This window comes from Eschrichtius robustus, chromosome 14 (genome assembly GCF_028021215.1).
Source record: "Eschrichtius robustus isolate mEscRob2 chromosome 14, mEscRob2.pri, whole genome shotgun sequence".
In the NCBI taxonomy this organism is placed as follows: Eukaryota; Metazoa; Chordata; class Mammalia; order Artiodactyla; family Eschrichtiidae; genus Eschrichtius; species Eschrichtius robustus.
This window is the reverse complement of record NC_090837.1, coordinates 93,066,043-93,072,042: the sequence shown is the minus strand read 5'-3', so window position 1 is coordinate 93,072,042 and position 6,000 is coordinate 93,066,043.

The following is a 6,000-nucleotide window of genomic DNA, read 5'->3' as shown; positions in this document are numbered from 1 at the left end:
GCCGTAAGAAGTTATAACTCTTCCCTATCCGGCTAAGAATCCTCCTTTTCTTCCCTTTTGGGTCTCTATTCATTCAATCAATTATGTATTGGGTGCCATGCGCCAGGCACTGTTCTGGGCGCTTGGGATACATCAGTGAATAAAACAAAGCAGGACTCCTGCCCTATACATTCTAATGGGGAAGAGACAGACAACAAACGTAATAAATAAGTAAATCATAACATACTTGAAGGTGATAAGTGCTATGGAAGAATCAGAAAGTAGAGCAAGGAGAACCAGCACTACCTTAGATATAAGCACAAACAATAACTGGAGATCCCTCTCTCTCTCTCTCTCTCTCTCTCTCTCTCTCTGTCTCTCTCTGTCTCTCTGTCTCTCTCTCTCACACACACACACACACACACACACAAACACACACACACACACCTGCAGTCTATTCCCACTACAAAACTTCTTTACCCACAGTACTATTCGATGCCACATGTCATCTCTGAGAAAGGTTTCTTGTTTCCTGTTTCCTATATTCACGGCGGCCTGGGACTCTCACCTTCTCCCCAACATCTCTGCATTAACTGGCCCATGATCCAGAATGCAGCATCACTTGCAGACCATACCACACCAGTATAATGAGGACGATTTCTCGGCCTTCCGAAGCCAAGCTATGATCCCTTTTGTAACCTGCTCTTTCACATAAGCTTCAATGGGACTTCTGCTCAATTTGGATAGGTAATTGGGAATTGGAGGGATTTAGGATGGCTTGCATTTTTTTCATAACATGCAGGGAAAAGGATCGATCATTTTTCCATCCCTAAACTAATGATGATTTTTGCCTTAGTCATTGTGCTTCTCCTCTGTGATTCAGCTGATTTCTTCAATAATGTTTCTTTTGCCTTCTAGGTTGGCTGGGCCACTGTGTCCTGGAACATCTGATTGCTTGGCTTACATCTCAGACACGGCTGCCCTGAACTTCCTGATTGCTCAGATCTTGGTTCTCTCAGCTCCTTTCCTTTCTGGTATGTTTTAAACCTCAGGGACTTTGAACTTTCCTCTCCTTCTGAAGCAGTCATAACCTGTTATATGTAACAGCGTTAACGCTGACTTGGATAAAGAATTAGCCCTGAGGCTGGCAAGAGTCCTGTGGTTCTGAAATCCCCACTAATAAGACTGCCCTGCAGTTAAACGGCTATAACAAACAGTAATAGTCTATCCACATCCATTATACACCAGGATGCCCACTGCTTGATTGACTGGCAGAAAACAATTCCCATTTCATGAAACAATAAAAATTAAATTGAGTGTAAACTCTCCCAAGGTCACTGCCTCTAACCTTATAACATCAGCAATGAGGACTGTAAACCCGAGCGTGGACCATTTGATCTGGGAGAAGCCAGAGCCCCCGTTCCTGTGCTGTGTGTGTGGATCCCATCAGCGCTGGGCTGGGCGATGCCTCCCACAGATCTTGATGTCAGGAAATGGCAGGGGTGCTCTTTCCCCCCAATTCTGGCCGATGCCTTCCTGACAGCAATTGCTGCCTGCCTGGCCCGCTGAGTAATATGGCACATCGCTGTGTCATCTTGAGAGTTATCTTTGGTAAGCTACACTGTTGGTGGCATTAAGGAGTGATCACTCCGGTACTGAAGGACACATCAACATGATGGCCAGCCTCCAGGACTGCCTCGGCCACCCATTCTCCTCCAGGTGACCCTAGGACCTGCCAGGGAGAACTCTGTAAGGTCTTAACAACTGACAAGTTCACAGTCACCAGTTTCTCCATTGTAAAGACCCATATATCCCTTGCAAATACATGTAGCAAACACTGAGTGAATTCAAAGATGAAAAGGGAAACTGAAAGGTAATCTAGCCCAACTCCCTTCTTCCCCCCAGAAATGCCTCCATAACTATCCCAGCCAGAAGTATCAGAATTATAAAAACACGGGAAAATGCTCTGATAAAATAAATACGTAAATTCAATGAAATCCCTATCAAAATCAAAGCAGGCTTTGTGGTAGGAATTCACACGCTGATCCTAAGTGTGTGTTCTTATAATGCAAAGGACCTAAAACAGCCAAAACAATTCTGCAAAAGAACAACACAGTTGGAGGGCTTACACTACCCAATTCCACGATGACTGTAAAGTCATCAAGACAAGTAAACAAGTACAGAAGCCAGGGTGGTCCTGGCATAAGGACAGGCACACAGATCCATGGAACAGAACTGAAAGTCCCAAAATAAACCTTTACATTCATGGTCAATCGAATTTTGACAAATATGCCCAGGCGTTTCAACAAACGGTGCTGGGACAACTGAATAGCCACACACAGAAAAACAAAAAAAAAAACTGAAACCCTTATCATACACCATACATAAAAATTAATTCAAGCTGGATTATACATCTAACTGTAAGAGGTAAAACTATCAAACTTCTACAAGAAAACAAAAGAGATAATTGTAGTGACCCTGGGGTGGGCAAGAAGCTCTCAAATACAACATCGAAAGCATAACCCATAAAAGAAAAAATTAATAAATTGTACTTCATCAAAATTAAAAACTTTCGCAGTAAACAAAAAATGAGGAGCCAAGCCACAAACTGGGGGAAAAACTCTTGCAAATCATATACCTGATAATAGGAATTGCATTCAGAGTAAAGAACTCATAACTCAACAGTAAGAAGACAATTCACTTTTTCAAATGGGCAAAAGATGTGAACAAACATCTCAGTGTGGAAGCGACACAAACGGTTAGTGAGCACATGAAAAGCTGTTCCATGTACAGTCACTAAGGAAATTCAAGTTAAAACCCCAGTGAGAACCAGTACACTCGAGGATGGCTGCTGTCAATAAGATAGACGACGGCAAGTGTCAGCAAGCATATGCGCCAACTTGAACCCTCACATGTTGCCGTTGGGGATGTGAAATGGCACCGCCAGTTTGGAAAACAGTCTGGCAGTTTCTTAAAAAGCTAAACATAAATGTACTGTACAACCCAACAGTTCAACTTCTAGGATTGTACCCAATAGAAATGCAACCATGTGCGTGAGTGTTCGTGGCAACAATATTCATCATAACCGAAAGCAGGTGAATGGATAAACAAAAAGTGGCGGATTCATACCATAGATTATTATGCTGCGATTAAAGTGAACGAGCTGTTGATACCTGCTACGACACACTACAACAAAAACGTACGCTAAATGCGTGAAGCCAGACACGAAAGGCTATATATTGCGTGAGTCCATGTACCTGAAATGTCCAGAAAAGGCAAATTTGTAAAGGCTGAAAGCACATCAGTGGTTGCCTAGATTGAGTGGCAGTGGGGAGAAGAATTAACTGCAAATGAGCAGTTGTGATGGCTGCACAAGTTTACACACTTACTTTTAATTGTGTTGTGCATTTACAATGGGTGGATACTACACTATATACATCATATTTCAGTGAAGTTGTTTAATAAGAAGCAAAATCTAAAATCTCCATATGTGGTACGTCTGAAATATTATATTACATATGCATATGTGTCTCAAAAGTAATAAACACAATACTTCCAAAACATTAACAGTGAACATTTTTTGTGTGGAATTAATGGGTGATTTTTGTTTTCTCTGTTATACTTACCTGTATTTTCCAAGTACTCTATAAAAAGCATATATTCAGTTTATAATCAGAAAAATAAAGAGTTCTTAAGAAAGATACGAACCCCACTGAAAGTAGTATCAGGAAACAGCTTCCTCTAAAATACGTTCTAGCATCTCCTAACACTCGACATCAGTAACGAGTCCTACACTGCTGGTATAACATCAGTTCCTAAAAATATTTTAAGAACCAATTTGCCAATAATGCCTCTTACCCCACTACAAAATAAAATCTGTGCAGGTGAAATCTGCCATCCACCCATCCCCATCAGCCCTCTTCTTCCATCTCAATATGGCACTCTTGCCACTGAATCCAGCCCCATCTCCCCTGCTCTGCTTCATCCCACTGGTCCCTTCCACACAGATCCTTCTGGATTTTACGATAAAAGCAGAGAGTAGCTTTTCTGATAGCCCCTGGCAGCCCTTTCAGAGAGAGCTGGGGCAGGAAGGAGAACCTTTAGTTTATTCCAAAGACCCAGGTATCAAAGCTAGGAGGACAGAGGCAAAGTGTTTCTTCCCCTACCTGATGAGTCACATCAGAAAATAATAAAGAGGCGACGCCCTGCCTCAAGCCAAGTCACAAAGTTCATGGTTGCTGCTAGCAACTCAACTTCGTTAGGGAGAACAAATTACCAACGGAGCAGAATGTCAAAGATCCAGGCTGTGTGTCAAGCAACAATTTTAAGGCCTTGGGAGGACCCTATTCCTTTGGCTGATCTTATTTTAGTTTATGGTGTGATTAGAAGGTAAACTTGGCCTTGGCTAGCATGAGGCTTGGCCAGATCCAGATGCGGCAGACTCCCCTACACCTTCAGCCCAGGGAGCCTTTGTTTTCCTTCTGTCTTGACGTGCTGCCAGCGAAAGAATTAACACCAGTCCCCAAACTGAGTGCAAACATAAAAAGACTGGGCTGTTTTCGAAGGGAAGCAGTCACTTCTACAAAAACTGAATGCACATAAATTGCTCATTCCTAGGAAAGGGAAGCACCGGAAAACAAAGTGCAATTTTTACAGCAGCCTTGTAGAGGAAATAAAACCTTAACGGCCTGTAACATTTTTTTTTTTTTACCATTTCAGTTTCTTCACAGACTCACAGTACTGTAAAAAAAACAACCCAGGTAAGATCAGCATTAGTACTAATCCACAGTGATTTATTACTGCCTGGAGCACAGAGACGGATAAGCAAACAATGCACCTGGTTTATTGTTTCACAAGGTCTATGGTCCAAATATAAGCAGCAACATATATCCCCAGCGGCGATGGGCATTCCAACACTATGAGTATTTTGAAAAAAGAAATAAATAGAGTTTATGGTTAAAAGTGGAAAAGCATCACCATAGTGTTAGGGAGAGGATGCTGAACCAGGATCTATAAAAACCTTTATGTCAGACCCTGAATTTTCACTTAACTGCCTGCATGCCCTGAATCAGGTCATTTAAGCTTTTGAATCCACATTTCCTCACTTGTAAAATGGTATAAACTCTCGCCCTCCAAAACATACGGTGCTGTCATAACGATTAAGTGATGTAATGTAATACAAACAGGGGGTTACTAAAAAGTGCCGCACGGATGTATTACATTTTATTTTTAATGTATTTTTCATAAAGTTTTCCCAAAGAACGAAAAGAAGAAAAATCTTGCAACTCTTACTTGCTGCATTTCTTCATTGCCTTGCTAGTGCTAATGGATCTGGTGAGTTATTAACGTGGATGAAGATTTAACACGGAATTTTCATATTAAAATATTAAACTTTTGTAAATGATGGCATTTTCCAGAAAAGAACTCGGCAGTGTTTGTATGCTGATAATAGACATTCTGAGCTGTGTCTAGTCATTAAAATAAAATTTTCCAAGACAACAAGCCGAGAATTCTTTATTCATTTGTAAGTTCTTAGTAACATTTGGCAACTATCTGAAGATTCATGAGGATAAAGTTCAAGTGTTAATATGTTCAGAATCTCCTAATTTGTTAACTAGGAATACCACACTGAAAGCAAGCTGCCCTAATCCTCCAATTTATTAAATGGATAGCTCACCCTACCATAGCAAGGAGCTGTCATTTTCAATTAAGAGTGGGTTGAAAAATATTGTAATTAATCTGCCTCATTCGGTCACATTTTTGACTTTTCCGAGAACCAACAAAAATGATTATCTCTGGCTTTTTCCTTCCTGAGAAATTTTACACTTTACACATGATTTGTCACCTAAGTCAATAGTACGAGGCCTATGTATGGTCAAAATTATGAACTTCCGTATTTCTTTCTCGTGTTCTCCATTTTTTCAATTGTTCCCCCCCTTTCTCATGTCTAGCCAGTACCCACTGCCGGCATTCTGATATTTTCCAGTTGTCCTGGCCTCATAAATTCATTCACACAGACCC